Genomic DNA, 25,338 nt, shown 5'->3' on the forward strand with positions numbered 1-25,338 from the left:
CACACGCACTTAGCTTGGTGTCATCTGCAAACTTACTGAGGGTGCACTGGACGCCCTCATCCAGATCATCGATAAAGATATTAAAGAGGACCGGCCCCAGTACCGAGCCCTGGGGGACACCACTAGTGACCGGCCTCCAACCAGATTTGACTCCATTCACCACAACTCTCTGGGCCCGGCTATCCAGCCAGTTTCTAACCCAGCGAAGCGTACGCCAGTCCAAGCCCCGAGCAGCCAGTTTCTTGAGGAGAATGTTGTGGGGAACTGTGTCAAAAGCCTTACTGAGGTCAAGGTAAACCACATCCACAGCCTTTCCCTCATCCACCAAGCGCGTCACTTGGTCATAGAAGGAGATCAGGTTCGTCAAGCAGGACCTACCTTTCATAAACCCATGCTGACTGGGCCTGATCGCCTGCTTGCCCTGCAAGTGCCGCGTGTTGACCCTCAAGATAATCTGCTCCATGAGCTTTCCTGGCACTGAGGTCAAACTGACAGGCCTATAGTTCCCCGGGTCTGCCCTGCGGCCCTTCTTATAGATGGGCGTCACATTGGCAAGCCGCCAGTCAACTGGGACCTCCCCCGATAGCCAGGACTTCCGATAAATGATGGTAAGCGGCTCGGCCAGCTCCTCCGCCAGTTCTTTCAGTACCCTCGGTGCATCCCATCCGGCCTCATCGACTTGCGCACATCCAAGCTCCGTAGCAGGTCGCCAACCATTTCCTCATGGATAGCGAAGGCCACATCCTGCTCCCCATCCCCTTCCACCAGCTCAAGGCACTGGGTATCCAGAGAACAACCGGTACTGCCGCTAAAGACTGAGGCAAAGAAAGGGATGCACTTCAGTGACACCAGAGAGTGCACTGGCACCACAGGGGATGCAGTGCAGTGAGTCCAGAGAGTGCACTGGCACCACTGGGGATGCACTGCAGTGAGTGCAGAGAGTACACTGGCACCACTGGGGATGCAGTGCAGTGAGTGCAGGGAGTGCACTGGCACCACTGGGGATGCACTGCAGTGACTCCAGAGAGGGCACTGGCACCACCGGGGATGCAGTGCAGTGAGTCCAGAGAGTGCACTGGCTCCACTGGGGATGCAGTGCAGTGAGTCCAGAGAGTGCACTGGCACCACTGCGGATGCAGTGCTGTGAGTCCAGAGAGTGCACTGGCACCACTGGGGATGGACTGCAGTGAGTCCAGAGAGTGCACTGGCACCACTGGGGATGCAGTGCAGTGAGTCCAGAGAGTGCACTGGCACCACTGGGGATGCACTGCAGTGACTCTAGAGAGTGCACTGGCACCACTGGGGATGCAGTGCAGTGAGTCCAGAGAGTGCACTGGCACCACTGGGGATGCAGTGCAGTGAGTCCAGAGAGTGCACTGGCACCGCTGGGGATGCAGTGCAGTGAGTCCAGAGATTGCACTGGCAGCACTAGGGATGCAGTGCAGTGAGTCCAGAGAGTCCACTGGCACCACTGGGGATGCAGTGCAGTGCGTCCAGAGAGTGCACTGGCACCACTGGGGATGCACTGCAGTGAGTCCAGAGAGTGCACTGGCACCACTGGGGATGCACCCCGGTGAGTAAAGAGAGTGCACTGGCACCACTGGGGATGCGCTGCAGTGAGTCCAGAGAATGCACTGGCACCACTGGGGATGCAGTGCAGTGACTCCAGAGAGTGCACTGGCACCACTGGGGATGCACTGCAGTGAGTCCAGAGAGTGCACTGGCAACACTGGGGATGCAGTGCAGTGAGTCCAGAGAGTGCACTGGCACCACTGGGGATGCACTGCAGAGAATCCAGAGAGTGCACTGGAACCACTGGGGATGCAGTGCAGTGAGTCCAGAGAGTGCACTGGCACCACTGGGGATGCACGGCAGTGAGTGCAGAGAGTGCACTGGCACCACTGGGGATGCAGTGCAGTGAGTCCAGAGAGTGCACTGGCATCACTGGGGATGCACTGCAGTGAGTGCAGAGAGTGCACTGGCACCACTGGGGATGCACTGCAGTGAGTCCAGAGAGTACACTGGCACCTTGGGTATGCAGCGCAGTGAGTCCAGAGAGTGCACTGGCACCACTGGGGATGCACTGCAGTGAGTCCAGAGAGTGCACTGGCACCACTGCTGATGCACTGCAGTGAGTCCAGAGAGTGCACTGGCACCAGTGGGGATGCAGTGCAGTGAGTCCAGGGATTGCACTGGCACCACTGGGGATGCAGTGCAGTGAGTCCACAGAATGCACTGGCACCTTGGGGATGCAGTGCAGTGAGTCCAGAGAGTGCACTGGCACGACTGGCAATGCAGTGCAGTGAGTCCAGAGAGTGCTCTGGCACCACTGGGGATGCAGTGCAGTGAGTCCAGAGGGTGCACTGGCACCAGTGGCGATGCAGTGCAGTGAGTCCAGAGGGTGCACTGGCACCACTGGGGATGCAGTGCAGTGACTCCAGAGAGTGCACTGACACCAGTGGAGATGCAGTGCGGTGAGTCCAGAGAGTGCACTGGCACCAGTGAGGATGCAGTGCAGTGACTCCAGAGAGTGCACTGGCCCCACTGCGGATGCAGTGCAGTGAGTCCAGAGAGTGCACTGGCACCAGTGGGGATGCAGTGCAGTGTGTCCAGAGAGTGCACTGGCACCACTGGGGATGCACTGCAGTGAGTCCAGAGGGTGCACTGGCACCAATGGAGATGCACTGCAGTGAGTCCAGAGAGTGCACTGGCACCAATGGAGATGCACTGCAGTGAGTCCAGAGAGTGCACTGGCACCACTGGGGATGCCCTGCAGTGACTCCAGAGAGTGCACTGGCACCACTGGGGATGCAGTGCAGTGAGTCCAGAGAGTGCACTGGCACCACTGGGAATGCACTGCAGTGAGTCCAGAGAGTGCACTGGCACCACTGGGGATGCAGTGCAGTGAGTCCAGAGAGTGCACTGGCACCACTGGTGATGCAGTGCAGTGAGTCCATAGAGTGCACAGGCACCAGTGGGGATCGCAGTATCACAGATTTCTAGGTTGGAAGAGACCTCAAGATCATCGAGTCCAACCTCCGACCTAACTCTAAGTACTCCACTAAACCATATCGCTAAGCTCTACATCTAAATGTCTTTTAAAGACCTCCAGGGATGGTGACTCCACCACCTCCCTGGGCAGCCCGTTCCAATGCTTAATAACCCTTTCGGTAAAGAAGTACTTCCTAACATCCAATATAAAACTCCCCTGTCGCAACTTTCGCCCATTCCCCCTCGTCCTGTCACCAGGCACGTAGGAGAACAGACCAACCCCCACCTCTTTACAGCCTCCTTTAAGGTAACTGTAGAGAGTGATAAGGTCGCCCCTGAGCCTCCTCTTCTCCAGGCTGAACAAGCCCAGCTCCCTCAGCCGCTCCTCGTAAGACTTGTTCTCCAGACCCCTCACCAGCTTGGTCGCCCTTCTCTGGACTCGCTCGAGCACGTCCATGTCCTTCCTGTAGCGAGGGGCCCAAAACTGAAGACAGTACTCGAGGTGCGGCCTCACCAGAGCCGAGTACAGGGGCACAATCACTTCCCTAGACCTGCTGGCCACACTGCTTCTTATGCAGGCCAGGATGCTGTTGGCCTTCTTGGCCACCTGGGCACACTGCTGGCTCATATTCAGCCGACTATCAACCAATACTCCCAGGTCCCTCTCGGCCAGGCAGCTTTGCAGCCACTCATCTCCCAGCCTGTAGCTCTGCTTGGGGTTGTTGCGCCCCAGGTGCAGGACCCGGCACTTGGCCTTGTTGAACTTCATACAGTTGACCTCAGCCCATCGCTCCAGCGTATCCAGATCCTCCTGCAGAGCCTTCCTGCCCTCGAGCAGATCGACACACGCACTTAGCTTGGTGTCATCTGCAAACTTACTGAGGGTGCACTGGACGCCCTCATCCAGATCATCGATAAAGATATTAAAGAGGACCGGCCCCAGTACCGAGCCCTGGGGGACACCACTAGTGACCGGCCTCCAACCAGATTTGACTCCATTCACCACAACTCTCTGGGCCCGGCTATCCAGCCAGTTTCTAACCCAGCGAAGCGTACGCCAGTCCAAGCCCCGAGCAGCCAGTTTCTTGAGGAGAATGTTGTGGGGAACTGTGTCAAAAGCCTTACTGAGGTCAAGGTAAACCACATCCACAGCCTTTCCCTCATCCACCAAGCGCGTCACTTGGTCATAGAAGGAGATCAGGTTCGTCAAGCAGGACCTACCTTTCATAAACCCATGCTGACTGGGCCTGATCGCCTGCTTGCCCTGCAAGTGCCGCGTGTTGACCCTCAAGATAATCTGCTCCATGAGCTTTCCTGGCACTGAGGTCAAACTGACAGGCCTATAGTTCCCCGGGTCTGCCCTGCGGCCCTTCTTATAGATGGGCGTCACATTGGCAAGCCGCCAGTCAACTGGGACCTCCCCCGATAGCCAGGACTTCCGATAAATGATGGTAAGCGGCTCGGCCAGCTCCTCCGCCAGTTCTTTCAGTACCCTCGGTGCATCCCATCCGGCCTCATCGACTTGCGCACATCCAAGCTCCGTAGCAGGTCGCCAACCATTTCCTCATGGATAGCGAAGGCCACATCCTGCTCCCCATCCCCTTCCACCAGCTCAAGGCACTGGGTATCCAGAGAACAACCGGTACTGCCGCTAAAGACTGAGGCAAAGAAAGGGATGCACTGCAGTGACACCAGAGAGTGCACTGGCACCACAGGGGATGCAGTGCAGTGAGCCCAGAGAGTGCACTGGCACCACTGGGGATGCACTGCAGTGAGTGCAGAGAGTACACTGGCACCACTGGGGATGCAGTGCAGTGAGTGCAGGGAGTGCACTGGCACCACTGGGGATGCACTGCAGTGACTCCAGAGAGGGCACTGGCACCACCGGGGATGCAGTGCAGTGAGTCCAGAGAGTGCACTGGCTCCACTGGGGATGCAGTGCAGTGAGTCCAGAGAGTGCACTGGCACCACTGCGGATGCAGTGCTGTGAGTCCAGAGAGTGCACTGGCACCACTGGAGATGGACTGCAGTGAGTCCAGAGAGTGCACTGGCACCACTGGGGATGCAGTGCAGTGAGTCCAGAGAGTGCACTGGCACCACTGGGGATGCACTGCAGTGACTCTAGAGAGTGCACTGGCACCACTGGGGATGCACTGCAGTGAGTCCAGAGAGTGCACTGGCACCACTGGGGATGCAGTGCAGTCAGTCCAGAGAGTGCACTGGCACCACTGGGGATGCAGTGCAGTGAGTCCAGAGATTGCACTGGCAGCACTAGGGATGCAGTGCAGTGAGTCCAGAGAGTCCACTGGCACCACTGGGGATGCAGTGCAGTGCGTCCAGAGAGTGCACTGGCACCACTGGGGATGCACTGCAGTGAGTCCAGAGAGTGCACTGGCACCACTGGGGATGCACCCCGGTGAGTAAAGAGAGTACACTGGCACCACTGGGGATGCACTGCAGTGAGTCCAGAGAATGCACTGGCACCACTGGGGATGCAGTGCAGTGACTCCAGAGAGTGCACTGGCACCACTGGGGATGCACTGCAGTGAGTCCAGAGAGTGCACTGGCAACACTGGGGATGCAGTGCAGTGAGTCCAGAGAGTGCACTGGCACCACTGGGGATGCACTGCAGAGAATCCAGAGAGTGCACTGGCACCACTGGGGATGCAGTGCAGTGAGTCCAGAGAGTGCACTGGCACCACTGGGGATGCAGTGCAGTGAGTCCAGAGTGGGCACTGGCACCACTGGGGATGCAGTGCAGTGAGTCCAGAGAGTGCACTGGCACCACTGGGGATACAGTGCAGTGAGTCCAGAGAGTGCACTGGCACCTTGGGTATGCAGCGCAGTGAGTCCAGAGAGTGCACTGGCACCACTGGGAATGCAGTGCAGTGAGTCCAGAGAGTGCACTGGCACCTTTGCTGATGCACTGCAGTGAGTCCAGACAGTGCACTGGCACCAGTGGGGATGCAGTGCAGTGAGTCCAGGGATTGCACTGGCACCACTGGGGATGCAGTGCAGTGAGTCCACAGAATGCACTGGCACCTTGGGGATGCAGTGCAGTGAGTCCAGAGAGTGCACTGGCACCACTGGGGATGCAGTGCAGTGAGTCCAGAGGGTGCACTGGCACCAGTGGCGATGCAGTGCAGTGAGTCCAGAGGGTGCACTGGCACCACTGGGGATGCAGTGCAGTGACTCCAGAGAGTGCACTGGCACCAGTGGAGATGCAGTGCGGTGAGTCCAGAGAGTGCACTGGCACCAGTGAGGATGCAGTGCAGTGACTCCAGAGAGTGCACTGGCCCCACTGCGGATGCAGTGCAGTGAGTCCAGAGAGTGCACTGGCACCAGTGGGGATGCAGTGCAGTGTGTCCAGAGAGTGCACTGGCACCAGTGGGGATGCAGTGCAGTGAGTCCAGAGGGTGCACTGGCACCACTGGGGATGCAGTGCAGTGAGTCCAGAGAGTGCACTGGCACCGCTGGGGATGCAGTGCAGTGAGTCCAGAGAGTGCACTGGCTCCACTGGGGATGCACTGCAGTGACTCCAGAGAGTGCACTGACACCACTGGTAATGCAGTGCAGTGAGTCCAGAGAGTGCACTGGCACCACTGGGGATGCACTGCAGTGACTCCAGAGAGTGCACTGGCACCACTGGGGATGCAGTGCAGTGAGTCCAGAGAGTGCACTGGCACCTTGGGTAATGCACTGCAGTGAGTCCAGAGAGTGCACAGGCACCACTGGGGATGCACTGCAGTGACTCCAGAGAGTGCACTTGCACCACTGGGGATGCAGTGCAGTGAGTCCAGAGAGTGCACTGGCACCACTGGGAATGCACTGCAGTGAGTCCAGAGAGTGCACTGGCACCACTGGGGATGCAGTGCAGTGAGTCCAGAGAGTGCACTGGCACCACTGGGGATGCAGTGCAGTGAGTCCAGAGAGTGCACTGGCACCACTGGGGATGCAGTGCAGTGAGTCCAGAGAGTGCACAGGCACCAGTGGGGATCACAGTATCACAGATTTCTAGGTTGGAAGAGACCTCAAGATCATCGAGTCCAACCTCCGACCTAACTCTAAGTACTCCACTAAACCATATCGCTAAGCTCTACATCTAAACGTCTTTTAAAGACCTCCAGGGATGGCGACTCCACCACCTCCCTGGGCAGCCCGTTCCAATGCTTAATAACCCTTTCGGTAAAGAAGTACTTCCTAACATCCAATATAAAACTCCCCTGTCGCAACTTTCGCCCATTCCCCCTCGTCCTGTCACCAGGCACGTAGGAGAACAGACCAACCCCCACCTCTTTACAGCCTCCTTTAAGGTAACTGTAGAGAGTGATAAGGTCGCCCCTGAGCCTCCTCTTCTCCAGGCTGAACAAGCCCAGCTCCCTCAGCCGCTCCTCGTAAGACTTGTTCTCCAGACCCCTCACCAGCTTGGTCGCCCTTCTCTGGACTCGCTCGAGCACGTCCATGTCCTTCCTGTAGCGAGGGGCCCAAAACTGAAGACAGTACTCGAGGTGCGGCCTCACCAGAGCCGAGTACAGGGGCACAATCACTTCCCTAGACCTGCTGGCCACACTGCTTCTTATGCAGGCCAGGATGCTGTTGGCCTTCTTGGCCACCTGGGCACACTGCTGGCTCATATTCAGCCGACTATCAACCAATACTCCCAGGTCCCTCTCGGCCAGGCAGCTTTGCAGCCACTCATCTCCCAGCCTGTAGCTCTGCTTGGGGTTGTTGCGCCCCAGGTGCAGGACCCGGCACTTGGCCTTGTTGAACTTCATACAGTTGACCTCAGCCCATCGCTCCAGCGTATCCAGATCCTCCTGCAGAGCCTTCCTGCCCTCGAGCAGATCGACACACGCACTTAGCTTGGTGTCATCTGCAAACTTACTGAGGGTGCACTGGACGCCCTCATCCAGATCATCGATAAAGATATTAAAGAGGACCGGCCCCAGTACCGAGCCCTGGGGGACACCACTAGTGACCGGCCTCCAACCAGATTTGACTCCATTCACCACAACTCTCTGGGCCCGGCTATCCAGCCAGTTTCTAACCCAGCGAAGCGTATGCCAGTCCAAGCCCCGAGCAGCCAGTTTCTTGAGGAGAATGTTGTGGGGAACTGTGTCAAAAGCCTTACTGAGGTCAAGGTAAACCACATCCACAGCCTTTCCCTCATCCACCAAGCGCGTCACTTGGTCATAGAAGGAGATCAGGTTCGTCAAGCAGGACCTACCTTTCATAAACCCATGCTGACTGGGCCTGATCGCCTGCTTGCCCTGCAAGTGCCGCGTGTTGACCCTCAAGATAATCTGCTCCATGAGCTTTCCTGGCACTGAGGTCAAACTGACAGGCCTATAGTTCCCCGGGTCTGCCCTGCGGCCCTTCTTATAGATGGGCGTCACATTGGCAAGCCGCCAGTCAACTGGGACCTCCCCCGATAGCCAGGACTTCCGATAAATGATGGTAAGCGGCTCGGCCAGCTCCTCCGCCAGTTCTTTCAGTACCCTCGGTGCATCCCATCCGGCCTCATCGACTTGCGCACATCCAAGCTCCGTAGCAGGTCGCCAACCATTTCCTCATGGATAGCGAAGGCCACATCCTTCTCCCCATCCCCTTCCACCAGCTCAAGGCACTGGGTATCCAGAGAACAACCGGTACGGCCGCTAAAGACTGAGGCACAGAAAGGGATGCACTGCAGTGACACCAGAGAGTACACTGGCACCACAGGGGATGCAGTGCAGTGAGTCCAGAGAGTGCACTGGCACCACTGGGGATGCACTGCAGTGAGTGCAGAGAGTACACTGGCACCACTGGGGATGCAGTGCAGTGAGTGCAGGGAGTGCACTGGCACCACTGGGGATGCACTGCAGTGACTCCAGAGAGGGCACTGGCACCACTGGGGATGCAGTGCAGTGAGTCCAGAGAGTGCACTGGCACCACTGGGGATGCACTGCAGTGAGTCCAGAGAGTGCACTGGCACCACTGGGGATGCAGTGCAGTGAGTCCAGAGAGTGCACTGGCACCACTGCGGATGCACTGCAGTGAGTCCAGAGAGTGCACTGGCACCACTGGGGATGCAGTGCAGTGAGTCCATAGAGTGCACTGGCACCTTGGGGATGCAGTGCAGTGAGTCCAGAGAGTGCACTGGCACGACTGGTAATGCAGTGCAGTGAGTCCAGAGAGTGCACTGGCACCACTGGGGATGCAGTGCAGTGAGTCCAGAGGGTGCACTGGCACCAGTGGCGATGCAGTGCAGTGAGTCCAGAGGGTGCACTGGCACCACTGGGGATGCAGTGCAGTGACTCCAGAGAGTGCACCGGCACCAGTGGGGATGCAGTGCGGTGAGTCCAGAGAGTGCACTGGCACCACTGGCGATGCAGTGCTGTGAGTCCAGAGAGTGCACTGGCCCCACTGCGGATGCAGTGCAGTGAGTCCAGAGAGTGCACTGGCACCAGTGGGGATGCAGTGCAGTGAGTCCAGAGAGTGCACTGGCACCAGTGGGGATGCAGTGCACTGACTCCAGGGAGTGCACTGGCACCACTGAGAATGCACTGCAGTGAGTCCAGAGAGTGCACTGGCACCACTGGGGATGCAGTGCAGTGAGTCCAGAGAGTGCACTGGCACCACTGGGGATGCAGTGCAGTGAGTCCAGAGGGTGCACTGGCACCAGTGGCGATGCAGTGCAGTGAGTCCAGAGGGTGCACTGGCACCACTGGGGATGCAGTGCGGTGAGTCCAGAGAGTGCACTGGCACCAGTGAGGATGCAGTGCAGTGACTCCAGAGAGTGCACTGGCACCAGTGGGGATGCAGTGCAGTGAGTCCAGAGAGTGCACTGGCACCACTGGGGATGCAGTGCACTGACTCCAGAGAGTGCACTGGCACCACTGGGAATGCAGTGCAGTGAGTCCAGAGAGTGCACTGGCACCACTGGGAATGCACTCTAGTGAGTCCAGAGAGTGCACTGGCACCACTGGGGATGCAGTGCAGTGAGTCCAGAGAGTGCACTGGCACCACTGGGGATGCAGTGCAGTGAGTCCAGAGAGTGCACAGGCACCAGTGGGGATCGCAGTATCACAGATTTCTAGGTTGGAAGAGACCTCAAGATCATCGAGTCCAACCTCCGACCTAACTCTAAGTACTCCACTAAACCATATCGCTAAGCTCTACATCTAAATGTCTTTTAAAGACCTCCAGGGATGGTGACTCCACCACCTCCCTGGGCAGCCCGTTCCAATGCTTAATAACCCTTTCGGTAAAGAAGTACTTCCTAACATCCAATATAAAACTCCCCTGTCGCAACTTTCGCCCATTCCCCCTCGACCTGTCACCAGGCACGTAGGAGAACAGACCAACCCCCACCTCTTTACAGCCTCCTTTAAGGTAACTGTAGAGAGTGATAAGGTCGCCCCTGAGCCTCCTCTTCTCCAGGCTGAACAAGCCCAGCTCCCTCAGCCGCTCCTCGTAAGACTTGTTCTCCAGACCCCTCACCAGCTTGGTCGCCCTTCTCTGGACTCGCTCGAGCACGTCCATGTCCTTCCTGTAGCGAGGGGCCCAAAACTGAAGACAGTACTCGAGGTGCGGCCTCACCAGAGCCGAGTACAGGGGCACAATCACTTCCCTAGACCTGCTGGCCACACTGCTTCTTATGCAGGCCAGGATGCTGTTGGCCTTCTTGGCCACCTGGGCACACTGCTGGCTCATATTCAGCCGACTATCAACCAATACTCCCAGGTCCCTCTCGGCCAGGCAGCTTTGCAGCCACTCATCTCCCAGCCTGTAGCTCTGCTTGGGGTTGTTGCGCCCCAGGTGCAGGACCCGGCACTTGGCCTTGTTGAACTTCATACAGTTGACCTCAGCCCATCGCTCCAGCGTATCCAGATCCTCCTGCAGAGCCTTCCTGCCCTCGAGCAGATCGACACACGCACTTAGCTTGGTGTCATCTGCAAACTTACTGAGGGTGCACTGGACGCCCTCATCCAGATCATCGATAATGATATTAAAGAGGACCGGCCCCAGTACCGAGCCCTGGGGGACACCACTAGTGACCGGCCTCCAACCAGATTTGACTCCATTCACCACAACTCTCTGGGCCCGGCTATCCAGCCAGTTTCTAACCCAGCGAAGCGTACGCCAGTCCAAGCCCCGAGCAGCCAGTTTCTTGAGGAGAATGTTGTGGGGAACTGTGTCAAAAGCCTTACTGAGGTCAAGGTAAACCACATCCACAGCCTTTCCCTCATCCACCAAGCGCGTCACTTGGTCATAGAAGGAGATCAGGTTCGTCAAGCAGGACATACCTTTCATAAACCCATGCTGACTGGGCCTGATCGCCTGCTTGCCCTGCAAGTGCCGCGTGTTGACCCTCAAGATAATCTGCTCCATGAGCTTTCCTGGCACTGAGGTCAAACTGACAGGCCTATAGTTCCCCGGGTCTGCCCTGCGGCCCTTCTTATAGATGGGCGTCACATTGGCAAGCCGCCAGTCAACTGGGACCTCCCCCGATAGCCAGGAATTCCGATAAATGATGGTAAGCGGCTCGGCCAGCTCCTCCGCCAGTTCTTTCAGTACCCTCGGGTGCATCCCATCCGGCCTCATCGACTTGCGCACATCCAAGCTCCGTAGCAGGTCGCCAACCATTTCCTCATGGATAGCGAAGGCCACATCCTGCTCCCCATCCCCTTCCACCAGCTCAAGGCACTGGTATCCAGAGAACAACCGGTACTGCTGCTAAAGACTGAGGCAAAGAAAGGGATGCACTGCAGTGACACCAGAGAGTACACTGGCACCACCGGGGATGCAGTGCAGTGAGTCCAGAGAGTGCACTGGCACCACTGGGGATGCACTGCAGTGAGTGCAGAGAGTGCACTGGCACCACTGGGGATGCAGTGCAGTGAGTGCAGAGAGTACACTGGCACCACTGGGGATGCAGTGCAGTGAGTGCAGGGAGTGCACTGGCACCACTGGGGATGCACTGCAGTGACTCCAGAGAGTGCACTGGCAGCACTGGGGATGCAGTGCAGTGAGTCCAGAGAGTGCACTGGCACCACTGGGGATGCACTGAAGTGACTCTAGAGAGTGCACTGGCACCACTGGGGATGCAGTGCAGTGAGTCCAGAGAGTGCACTGGCACCACTGGGGATGCAGTGCAGTGACTCCAGAGAGTGCACTGGCACCACTGGGGATGCAGTGCAGTGAGTCCAGAGAGTGCATTGGCACCACTGGGGATGCAGTGCAGTGAGTCCACAGAGTGCACTGGCACCACTGGGGATGCAGTGCACTGAGTCCAGAGAGTGCACAGGCACGACTGGTAATGCAGTGCAGTGAGTCCAGAGAGTGCACTGGCACCAGTGGGGATGCAGTGCAGTGAGTCCAGAGAGTGCACTGGCACCACTGGGAATGCACTGCAGTGAGTCCAGAGAGTGCACTGGCACCACTGGGGATGCAGTGCAGTGAGTCCAGACAGTGCACTGGCACCAGTGGGGATGCAGTGCAGTGAGACCAGGGAGTGCACTGGCACCACTGGGGATGCAGTGCAGTGAGTCCAGAGAGTGCACTGGCACCACTGGGGATGCAGTGCAGTGAGTCCAGAGAGTGCACTGGCACCACTGGGGATGCAGTGCAGTGAGTCCAGAGAGTGCACAGGCACCAGTGGGGATCACAGTATCACAGATTTCTAGGTTGGAAGAGACCTCAAGATCATCGAGTCCAACCTCCGACCTAACTCTAAGTACTCCACTAAACCATATCGCTAAGCTCTACATCTAAACGTCTTTTAAAGACCTCCAGGGATGGCGACTCCACCACCTCCCTGGGCAGCCCGTTCCAATGCTTAATAACCCTTTCGGTAAAGAAGTACTTCCTAACATCCAATATAAAACTCCCCTGTCGCAACTTTCGCCCATTCCCCCTCGTCCTGTCACCAGGCACGTAGGAGAACAGACCAACCCCCACCTCTTTACAGCCTCCTTTAAGGTAACTGTAGAGAGTGATAAGGTCGCCCCTGAGCCTCCTCTTCTCCAGGCTGAACAAGCCCAGCTCCCTCAGCCGCTCCTCGTAAGACTTGTTCTCCAGACCCCTCACCAGCTTGGTCGCCCTTCTCTGGACTCGCTCGAGCACGTCCATGTCCTTCCTGTAGCGAGGGGCCCAAAACTGAAGACAGTACTCGAGGTGCGGCCTCACCAGAGCCGAGTACAGGGGCACAATCACTTCCCTAGACCTGCTGGCCACACTGCTTCTTATGCAGGCCAGGATGCTGTTGGCCTTCTTGGCCACCTGGGCACACTGCTGGCTCATATTCAGCCGACTATCAACCAATACTCCCAGGTCCCTCTCGGCCAGGCAGCTTTGCAGCCACTCATCTCCCAGCCTGTAGCTCTGCTTGGGGTTGTTGCGCCCCAGGTGCAGGACCCGGCACTTGGCCTTGTTGAACTTCATACAGTTGACCTCAGCCCATCGCTCCAGCGTATCCAGATCCTCCTGCAGAGCCTTCCTGCCCTCGAGCAGATCGACACACGCACTTAGCTTGGTGTCATCTGCAAACTTACTGAGGGTGCACTGGACGCCCTCATCCAGATCATCGATAAAGATATTAAAGAGGACCGGCCCCAGTACCGAGCCCTGGGGGACACCACTAGTGACCGGCCTCCAACCAGATTTGACTCCATTCACCACAACTCTCTGGGCCCGGCTATCCAGCCAGTTTCTAACCCAGCGAAGCGTATGCCAGTCCAAGCCCCGAGCAGCCAGTTTCTTGAGGAGAATGTTGTGGGGAACTGTGTCAAAAGCCTTACTGAGGTCAAGGTAAACCACATCCACAGCCTTTCCCTCATCCACCAAGCGCGTCACTTGGTCATAGAAGGAGATCAGGTTCGTCAAGCAGGACCTACCTTTCATAAACCCATGCTGACTGGGCCTGATCGCCTGCTTGCCCTGCAAGTGCCGCGTGTTGACCCTCAAGATAATCTGCTCCATGAGCTTTCCTGGCACTGAGGTCAAACTGACAGGCCTATAGTTCCCCGGGTCTGCCCTGCGGCCCTTCTTATAGATGGGCGTCACATTGGCAAGCCGCCAGTCAACTGGGACCTCCCCCGATAGCCAGGACTTCCGATAAATGATGGTAAGCGGCTCGGCCAGCTCCTCCGCCAGTTCTTTCAGTACCCTCGGTGCATCCCATCCGGCCTCATCGACTTGCGCACATCCAAGCTCCGTAGCAGGTCGCCAACCATTTCCTCATGGATAGCGAAGGCCACATCCTTCTCCCCATCCCCTTCCACCAGCTCAAGGCACTGGGTATCCAGAGAACAACCGGTACGGCCGCTAAAGACTGAGGCACAGAAAGGGATGCACTGCAGTGACACCAGAGAGTACACTGGCACCACAGGGGATGCAGTGCAGTGAGTCCAGAGAGTGCACTGGCACCACTGGGGATGCACTGCAGTGAGTGCAGAGAGTACACTGGCACCACTGGGGATGCAGTGCAGTGAGTGCAGGGAGTGCACTGGCACCACTGGGGATGCACTGCAGTGACTCCAGAGAGGGCACTGGCACCACTGGGGATGCAGTGCAGTGAGTCCAGAGAGTGCACTGGCACCACTGGGGATGCACTGCAGTGAGTCCAGAGAGTGCACTGGCACCACTGGGGATGCAGTGCAGTGAGTCCAGAGAGTGCACTGGCACCACTGCGGATGCACTGCAGTGAGTCCAGAGAGTGCACTGGCACCACTGGGGATGCAGTGCAGTGAGTCCATAGAGTGCACTGGCACCTTGGGGATGCAGTGCAGTGAGTCCAGAGAGTGCACTGGCACGACTGGTAATGCAGTGCAGTGAGTCCAGAGAGTGCACTGGCACCACTGGGGATGCAGTGCAGTGAGTCCAGAGGGTGCACTGGCACCAGTGGCGATGCAGTGCAGTGAGTCCAGAGGGTGCACTGGCACCACTGGGGATGCAGTGCAGTGACTCCAGAGAGTGCACCGGCACCAGTGGGGATGCAGTGCGGTGAGTCCAGAGAGTGCACTGGCACCACTGGCGATGCAGTGCTGTGAGTCCAGAGAGTGCACTGGCCCCACTGCGGATGCAGTGCAGTGAGTCCAGAGAGTGCACTGGCACCAGTGGGGATGCAGTGCAGTGAGTCCAGAGAGTGCACTGGCACCAGTGGGGATGCAGTGCACTGACTCCAGGGAGTGCACTGGCACCACTGAGAATGCACTGCAGTGAGTCCAGAGAGTGCACTGGCACCACTGGGGATGCAGTGCAGTGAGTCCAGAGAGTGCACTGGCACCACTGGGGATGCAGTGCAGTGAGTCCAGAGGGTGCACTGGCACCAGTGGCGATGCAGTGCAGTGAGTCCAGAGGGTGCACTGGCACCACTGGGGATGCAGTGCGGTGAGTCCAGAGAGTGCACTGGCACCAGTGAGGATGCAGTGCAGTGACTCCAGAGAGTGCACTGGCACCAGTGGGGATGCAGTGCAGTGAGTCCAGAGAGTGCACTGGCACCACTGGGGATGCAGTGCACTGACTCCAGAGAGTGCACTGGCACCACTGGGAATGCAGTGCAGTGAGTCCAGAGAGTGCACTGGCACCACTGGGAATGCACTCTAGTGAGTCCAGAGAGTGCACTGGCACCACTGGGGATGCAGTGCAGTGAGTCCAGAGAGTGCACTGGCACCACTGGGGATGCAGTGCAGTGAGTCCAGAGAGTGCACAGGCACCAGTGGGGATCGCAGTATCACAGATTTCTAGGTTGGAAGAGACCTCAAGATCATCGAGTCCAACCTCCGACCTAACTCTAAGTACTCCACTAAACCATATCGCTAAGCTCTACATCTAAATGTCTTTTAAAGACCTCCAGGGATGGTGACTCCACCACCTCCCTGGGCAGCCCGTTCCAATGCTTAATAACCCTTTCGGTAAAGAAGTACTTCCTAACATCCAATATAAAACTCCCCTGTCGCAACTTTCGCCCATTCCCCCTCGTCCTGTCACCAGGCACGTAGGAGAACAGACCAACCCCCACCTCTTTACAGCCTCCTTTAAGGTAACTGTAGAGAGTGATAAGGTCGCCCCTGAGCCTCCTCTTCTCCAGGCTGAACAAGCCCAGCTCCCTCAGCCGCTCCTCGTAAGACTTGTTCTCCAGACCCCTCACCAGCTTGGTCGCCCTTCTCTGGACTCGCTCGAGCACGTCCATGTCCTTCCTGTAGCGAGGGGCCCAAAACTGAAGACAGTACTCGAGGTGCGGCCTCACCAGAGCCGAGTACAGGGGCACAATCACTTCCCTAGACCTGCTGGCCACACTGCTTCTTATGCAGGCCAGGATGCTGTTGGCCTTCTTGGCCACCTGGGCACACTGCTGGCTCATATTCAGCCGACTATCAACCAATACTCCCAGGTCCCTCTCGGCCAGGCAGCTTTGCAGCCACTCATCTCCCAGCCTGTAGCTCTGCTTGGGGTTGTTGCGCCCCAGGTGCAGGACCCGGCACTTGGCCTTGTTGAACTTCATACAGTTGACCTCAGCCCATCGCTCCAGCGTATCCAGATCCTCCTGCAGAGCCTTCCTGCCCTCGAGCAGATCGACACACGCACTTAGCTTGGTGTCATCTGCAAACTTACTGAGGGTGCACTGGACGCCCTCATCCAGATCATCGATAATGATATTAAAGAGGACCGGCCCCAGTACCGAGCCCTGGGGGACACCACTAGTGACCGGCCTCCAACCAGATTTGACTCCATTCACCACAACTCTCTGGGCCCGGCTATCCAGCCAGTTTCTAACCCAGCGAAGCGTACGCCAGTCCAAGCCCCGAGCAGCCAGTTTCTTGAGGAGAATGTTGTGGGGAACTGTGTCAAAAGCCTTACTGAGGTCAAGGTAAACCACATCCACAGCCTTTCCCTCATCCACCAAGCGCGTCACTTGGTCATAGAAGGAGATCAGGTTCGTCAAGCAGGACATACCTTTCATAAACCCATGCTGACTGGGCCTGATCGCCTGCTTGCCCTGCAAGTGCCGCGTGTTGACCCTCAAGATAATCTGCTCCATGAGCTTTCCTGGCACTGAGGTCAAACTGACAGGCCTATAGTTCCCCGGGTCTGCCCTGCGGCCCTTCTTATAGATGGGCGTCACATTGGCAAGCCGCCAGTCAACTGGGACCTCCCCCGATAGCCAGGAATTCCGATAAATGATGGTAAGCGGCTCGGCCAGCTCCTCCGCCAGTTCTTTCAGTACCCTCGGGTGCATCCCATCCGGCCTCATCGACTTGCGCACATCCAAGCTCCGTAGCAGGTCGCCAACCATTTCCTCATGGATAGCGAAGGCCACATCCTGCTCCCCATCCCCTTCCACCAGCTCAAGGCACTGGTATCCAGAGAACAACCGGTACTGCTGCTAAAGACTGAGGCAAAGAAAGGGATGCACTGCAGTGACACCAGAGAGTACACTGGCACCACCGGGGATGCAGTGCAGTGAGTCCAGAGAGTGCACTGGCACCACTGGGGATGCACTGCAGTGAGTGCAGAGAGTGCACTGGCACCACTGGGGATGCAGTGCAGTGAGTGCAGAGAGTACACTGGCACCACTGGGGATGCAGTGCAGTGAGTGCAGGGAGTGCACTGGCACCACTGGGGATGCACTGCAGTGACTCCAGAGAGTGCACTGGCAGCACTGGGGATGCAGTGCAGTGAGTCCAGAGAGTGCACTGGCACCACTGGGGATGCACTGAAGTGACTCTAGAGAGTGCACTGGCACCACTGGGGATGCAGTGCAGTGAGTCCAGAGAGTGCACTGGCACCACTGGGGATGCAGTGCAGTGACTCCAGAGAGTGCACTGGCACCACTGGGGATGCAGTGCAGTGAGTCCAGAGAGTGCATTGGCACCACTGGGGATGCAGTGCAGTGAGTCCACAGAGTGCACTGGCACCACTGGGGATGCAGTGCACTGAGTCCAGAGAGTGCACAGGCACGACTGGTAATGCAGTGCAGTGAGTCCAGAGAGTGCACTGGCACCAGTGGGGATGCAGTGCAGTGAGTCCAGAGAGTGCACTGGCACCACTGGGAATGCACTGCAGTGAGTCCAGAGAGTGCACTGGCACCACTGGGGATGCAGTGCAGTGAGTCCAGACAGTGCACTGGCACCAGTGGGGATGCAGTGCAGTGAGACCAGGGAGTGCACTGGCACCACTGGGGATGCAGTGCAGTGAGTCCAGAGAATGCACTGGCTACTTGGGGATGCAGTGCAGTGAGTCCAGAGAATGCACTGGCTACTTGGGGATGCAGTGCCGTGAGTCCAGAGGGTGCACTGGCACCAGTGGCGATGCAGTGCAGTGAGTCCAGAGGGTGCACTGGCACCAGTGGGGATGCAGTGCAGTGACTCCAGAGAGTGCACTGGCACCACTGGGGATGCAGTGCGGTGAGTCCAGAGAGTGCACTGGCACCGCTGGGGATGCAGTGCAGTGACTCCAGAGAGTGCACTGGCCCCACTGCGGATGCAGTGCAGTGAGTACAGAGAGTGCACTGGCACCAGTGGGGATGCAGTGCAGTGAGTCCAGAGAGTGCACTGGCACCAGTGGGGATGCAGTGCACTGACTCCAGAGAGTTCACTGGCACCACTGGGAATGCACTGCAGTGAGTCCAGAGAGTGCACTGGCACCACTGGGGATGCAGTGTAGTGAGTCCAGAGAGTGCACTGGCACCACTGGGGATGCAGTGCAGTGAGTCCAGAGGGTGCACTGGCACCAGTGGCGATGCAGTGCAGTGAGTCCAGAGGGTGCACTGGCACCACTGGGGATGCAGTGCGGTGACTCCAGAGAGTGCACTGGCACCAGTGGGGATGCAGTGCGGTGAGTCCAGAGAGTGCACTGGCACCAGTGAGGATGCAGTGCAGTGACTCCAGAGAGTACACTGGCACCAGTGGGGATGCAGTGCTGTGAGTGCAGAGAGTGCACTGGCACCAGTGGGGATGCAGTGCAGTGAGTCCAGAGAGTGCACTGGCACCACTGGGAATGCACTCTAGTGAGTCCAGAGAGTGCACTGGCACCACTGGGGATGCAGTGCAGTGAGTCCAGAGAGTGCACTGGCACCACTGGGGATGCAGTGCAGTGAGTCCAGAGAGTGCACAGGCACCAGTGGGGATCGCAGTATCACAGATTTCTAGGTTGGAAGAGACCTCAAGATCATCGAGTCCAACCTCCGACCTAACTCTAAGTACTCCACTAAACCATATCGCTAAGCTCTACATCTAAATGTCTTTTAAAGACCTCCAGGGATGGTGACTCCACCACCTCCCTGGGCAGCCCGTTCCAATGCTTAATAACCCTTTCGGTAAAGAAGTACTTCCTAACATCCAATATAAAACTCCCCTGTCGCAACTTTCGCCCATTCCCCCTCGTCCTGTCACCAGGCACGTAGGAGAACAGACCAACCCCCACCTCTTTACAGCCTCCTTTAAGGTAACTGTAGAGAGTGATAAGGTCGCCCCTGAGCCTCCTCTTCTCCAGGCTGAACAAGCCCAGCTCCCTCAGCCGCTCCTCGTAAGACTTGTTCTCCAGACCCCTCACCAGCTTGGTCGCCCTTCTCTGGACTCGCTCGAGCACGTCCATGTCCTTCCTGTAGCGAGGGGCCCAAAACTGAAGACAGTACTCGAGGTGCGGCCTCACCAGAGCCGAGTACAGGGGCACAATCACTTCCCTCGACCTGCTGGCCACACTGCTTCTTATGCAGGCCAGGATGCTGTTGGCCTTCTTGGCCACCTGGGCACACTGCTGGCTCATATTCAGCCGACTATCAACCAATACTCCCAGGTCCCTCTCGGCCAGGCAGCTTTGCAGCCACTCATCTCCCAGCCTGTAGCTCTGCTTGGGGTTGTTGCGCCCCAGGTGCAGGACCCGGCACTTGGCCTTGTTGAACTTCATACAGTTGACCTCAGCCCATCGCTCCAGCGTATCCAGATCCTCCTGCAGAGCCTTCCTGCCCTCGAGCAGATCGACACACGCACTTAGCTTGGTGTCATCTGCAAACTTACTGAGGGTGCACTGGACGCCCTCATCCAGATCATCGATAAAGATATTAAAGAGGACCGGCCCCAGTACCGAGCCCTGGGGGACACCACTAGTGACCGGCCTCCAACCAGATTTGACTCCATTCACCACAACTCTCTGGGCCCGGCTATCCAGCCAGTTTCTAACCCAGCGAAGCGTACGCCAGTCCAAGCCCCGAGCAGCCAGTTTCTTGAGGAGAATGTTGTGGGGAACTGTGTCAAAAGCCTTACTGAGGTCAAGGTAAACCACATCCACAGCCTTTCCCTCATCCACCAAGCGCGTCACTTGGTCATAGAAGGAGATCAGGTTCGTCAAGCAGGACCTACCTTTCATAAACCCATGCTGACTGGGCCTGATCGCCTGCTTGCCCTGCAAGTGCCGCGTGTTGACCCTCAAGATAATCTGCTCCATGAGCTTTCCTGGCACTGAGGTCAAACTGACAGGCCTATAGTTCCCCGGGTCTGCCCTGCGGCCCTTCTTATAGATGGGCGTCACATTGGCAAGCCGCCAGTCAACTGGGACCTCCCCCGATAGCCAGGACTTCCGATAAATGATGGTAAGCGGCTCGGCCAGCTCCTCCGCCAGTTCTTTCAGTACCCTCGGTGCATCCCATCCGGCCTCATCGACTTGCGCACATCCAAGCTCCGTAGCAGGTCGCCAACCATTTCCTCATGGATAGCGAAGGCCACATCCTGCTCCCCATCCCCTTCCACCAGCTCAAGGCACTGGGTATCCAGAGAACAACCGGTACTGCCGCTAAAGACTGAGGCAAAGAAAGGGATGCACTGCAGTGACACCAGAGAGTGCACTGGCACCACAGGGGATGCAGTGCAGTGAGTCCAGAGAGTGCACTGGCACCACTGGGGATGCAGTGCAGTGAGTGCAGGGAGTGCACTGGCACCACTGGGGATGCACTGCAGTGACTCCAGAGAGGGCACTGGCACCACCGGGGATGCAGTGCAGTGAGTCCAGGGAGTGCACTGGCTCCACTGGGGATGCAGTGCAGTGAGTCCATAGAGTGCACTGGCACCTTGGGGATGCAGTGCAGTGAGTCCAGAGAGTGCACTGGCACCACTGGGGATGGACTGCAGTGAGTCCAGAGAGTGCACTGGCACCACTGGGGATGCAGTGCAGTGAGTCCAGAGAGTGCACTGGCACCACTGGGGATGCACTGCAGTGACTCTAGAGAGTGCACTGGCACCAGTGGGCATGCAGTGCAGTGAGTCCAGAGAGTGCACTGGCACCACTGGGAATGCACTGCAGTGAGTCCAGAGAGTGCACTGGCACCACTGGGGATGCAGTGCAGTGAGTCCAGAGATTGCACTGGCAGCACTAGGGATGCAGTGCAGTGAGTCCAGAGAGTCCACTGGCACCACTGGGGATGCAGTGCAGTGCGTCCAGAGAGTGCACTGGCACCACTGGGGATGCAGTGCAGTGAGTCCAGAGAGTGCACTGGCACCACTGGGGATGCACCCCGGTGAGTAAAGAGAGTACACTGGCACCACTGGGGATGCACTGCAGTGAGTCCAGAGAATGCACTGGCACCACTGGGGATGCAGTGCAGTGACTCCAGAGAGTGCACTGGCACCACTGGGGATGCACTGCAGTGAGTCCAGAGAGTGCACTGGCAACACTGGGGATGCAGTGCAGTGAGTCCAGAGAGTGCACTGGCACCACTGGGGATGCACTGCAGAGAATCCAGAGAGTGCACTGGCACCACTGGGGATGCAGTGCAGTGAGTGCAGAGAGTGCACTGGCACCACTGGGGATGCAGTGCAGTGAGTCCAGAGAGGGCACTGGCACCACTGGGGATGCAGTGCAGTGAGTCCAGAGAGTGCACTGGCACCACTGGGGATGCAGTGCAGTGAGTCCAGAGAGTGCACTGGCACCACTGCTGATGCACTGCAGTGAGTCCAGACAGTGCACTGGCACCAGTGGGGATGCAGTGCAGTGAGTCCAGGGATTGCACTGGCACCACTGGGGATGCAGTGCAGTGAGTCCACAGAATGCACTGGCACCTTGGGGATGCAGTGCAGTGAGTCCAGAGAGTGCACTGGCACGACTGGTAATGCAGTGCAGTGAGTCCAGAGAGTGCACTGGCACCACTGGGGATGCAGTGCAGTGAGTCCAGAGGGTGTACTGGCACCAGTGGCGATGCAGTGCAGTGAGTCCAGAGGGTGCACTGGCACCACTGGGGATGCAGTGCAGTGACTCCAGAGAGTGCACTGGCACCAGTGGAGATGCAGTGCGGTGAGTCCAGAGAGTGCACTGGCACCAGTGAGGATGCAGTGCAGTGACTCCAGAGAGTGCACTGGCCCCACTGCGGATGCAGTGCAGTGAGTCCAGAGAGTGCACTGGCACCACTGGGAATGCACTGCAGTGAGTCCAGAGAGTGCACTGGCACCACTGGGGATGCAGTGCAGTGAGTCCAGAGAGTGCACTGGCACCACTGGGGATGCAGTGCAGTGAGTCCAGACAGTGCACTGGCACCAGTGGGGATGCAGTGCAGTGAGTCCAGGGAGTGCACTGGCACCACTGGGGATGCAGTGCAGTGAGTCCAGAGAATGCACTGGCTACTTGGGGATGCAGTGCAGTGAGTCCAGAGAGTGCACTGGCACCACTGGGGATGCAGTGCAGTGAGTCCAGAGAGTGCACTGGCACCACTGGGGATGCAGTGCCGTGAGTCCAGAGGGTGCACTGGCACCAGTGGCGATGCAGTGCAGTGAGTCCAGAGGGTGCACTGGCACCAGTGGGGATGCAGTGCAGTGACTCCAGAGAGTGCACTGGCACCACTGGGGATGCAGTGCAGTGAGTCCAGAGAGTGCACTGGCACCACTGGGGATGCAGTGCAGTGACTCCAGAGAGTGCACTGGCCCCACTGCGGATGCAGTGCAGTGAGTCCAGAGAGTGCACTGGCACCACTGGGGATGCAGTGCAGTGAGTCCAGAGAGTGCACTGGCACCAGTGGGGATGCAGTGCACTGACTCCAGAGAGTGCACTGGCACCACTGGGAATGCACTGCAGTGAGTCCAGAGAGTGCACTGGCACCACTGGGGATGCAGTGCAGTGAGTCCAGAGAGTGCACTGGCACCACTGGGGATGCAGTGCAGTGAGTCCAGAGGGTGCACTGGCACCAGTGGCGATGCAGTGCAGTGAGTCCAGAGGGTGCACTGGCACCACTGGGGATGCAGTGCGGTGACTCCAGAGAGTGCACTGGCACCAGTGGGGATGCAGTGCGGTGAGTCCAGAGAGTGCACTGGCACCAGTGAGGATGCAGTGCAGTGACTCCAGAGAGTACACTGGCACCAGTGGGGATGCAGTGCAGTGAGTCCAGAGGGTGCACTGGCACCAGTGGGAATGCACTGCAGTGAGTCCAGAGAGTGCACTGGCACCACTGGGAATGCACTCTAGTGAGTCCAGAGAGTGCACTGGCACCACTGGGGATGCAGTGCAGTGAGTCCAGAGAGTGCACTGGCACCACTGGGGATGCAGTGCAGTGAGTCCAGAGAGTGCACAGGCACCAGTGGGGATCGCAGTATCACAGATTTCTAGGTTGGAAGAGACCTCAAGATCATCGAGTCCAACCTCCGACCTAACTCTAAGTACTCCACTAAACCATATCGCTAAGCTCTACATCTAAATGTCTTTTAAAGACCTCCAGGGATGGTGACTCCACCACCTCCCTGGGCAGCCCGTTCCAATGCTTAATAACCCTTTCGGTAAAGAAGTACTTCCTAACATCCAATATAAAACTCCCCTGTCGCAACTTTCGCCCATTCCCCCTCGTCCTGTCACCAGGCACGTAGGAGAACAGACCAACCCCCACCTCTTTACAGCCTCCTTTAAGGTAACTGTAGAGAGTGATAAGGTCGCCCCTGAGCCTCCTCTTCTCCAGGCTGAACAAGCCCAGCTCCCTCAGCCGCTCCTCGTAAGACTTGTTCTCCAGACCCCTCACCAGCTTGGTCGCCCTTCTCTGGACTCGCTCGAGCACGTCCATGTCCTTCCTGTAGCGAGGGGCCCAAAACTGAAGACAGTACTCGAGGTGCGGCCTCACCAGAGCCGAGTACAGGGGCACAATCACTTCCCTAGACCTGCTGGCCACACTGCTTCTTATGCAGGCCAGGATGCTGTTGGCCTTCTTGGCCACCTGGGCACACTGCTGGCTCATATTCAGCCGACTATCAACCAATACTCCCAGGTCCCTCTCGGCCAGGCAGCTTTGCAGCCACTCATCTCCCAGCCTGTAGCTCTGCTTGGGGTTGTTGCGCCCCAGGTGCAGGACCCGGCACTTGGCCTTGTTGAACTTCATACAGTTGACCTCAGCCCATCGCTCCAGCGTATCCAGATCCTCCTGCAGAGCCTTCCTGCCCTCGAGCAGATCGACACACGCACTTAGCTTGGTGTCATCTGCAAACTTACTGAGGGTGCACTGGACGCCCTCATCCAGATCATCGATAAAGATATTAAAGAGGACCGGCCCCAGTACCGAGCCCTGGGGGACACCACTAGTGACCGGCCTCCAACCAGATTTGACTCCATTCACCACAACTCTCTGGGCCCGGCTATCCAGCCAGTTTCTAACCCAGCGAAGCGTACGCCAGTCCAAGCCCCGAGCAGCCAGTTTCTTGAGGAGAATGTTGTGGGGAACTGTGTCAAAAGCCTTACTGAGGTCAAGGTAAACCACATCCACAGCCTTTCCCTCATCCACCAAGCGCGTCACTTGGTCATAGAAGGAGATCAGGTTCGTCAAGCAGGACCTACCTTTCATAAACCCATGCTGACTGGGCCTGATCGCCTGCTTGCCCTGCAAGTGCCGCGTGTTGACCCTCAAGATAATCTGCTCCATGAGCTTTCCTGGCACTGAGGTCAAACTGACAGGCCTATAGTTCCCCGGGTCTGCCCTGCGGCCCTTCTTATAGATGGGCGTCACATTGGCAAGCCGCCAGTCAACTGGGACCTCCCCCGATAGCCAGGACTTCCGATAAATGATGGTAAGCGGCTCGGCCAGCTCCTCCGCCAGTTCTTTCAGTACCCTCGGTGCATCCCATCCGGCCTCATCGACTTGCGCACATCCAAGCTCCGTAGCAGGTCGCCAACCATTTCCTCATGGATAGCGAAGGCCACATCCTGCTCCCCATCCCCTTCCACCAGCTCAAGGCACTGGGTATCCAGAGAACAACCGGTACTGCCGCTAAAGACTGAGGCAAAGAAAGGGATGCACTGCAGTGACACCAGAGAGTGCACTGGCACCACAGGGGATGCAGTGCAGTGAGTCCAGAGAGTGCACTGGCACCACAGGGGATGCACTGCAGTGAGTCCAGAGAGTGCACT

This window comes from Anser anser, assembly GCF_964211835.1.
Source record: "Anser anser genome assembly, contig: HAP1_SCAFFOLD_32, whole genome shotgun sequence".
NCBI lineage: Eukaryota > Metazoa > Chordata > Aves > Anseriformes > Anatidae > Anser > Anser anser.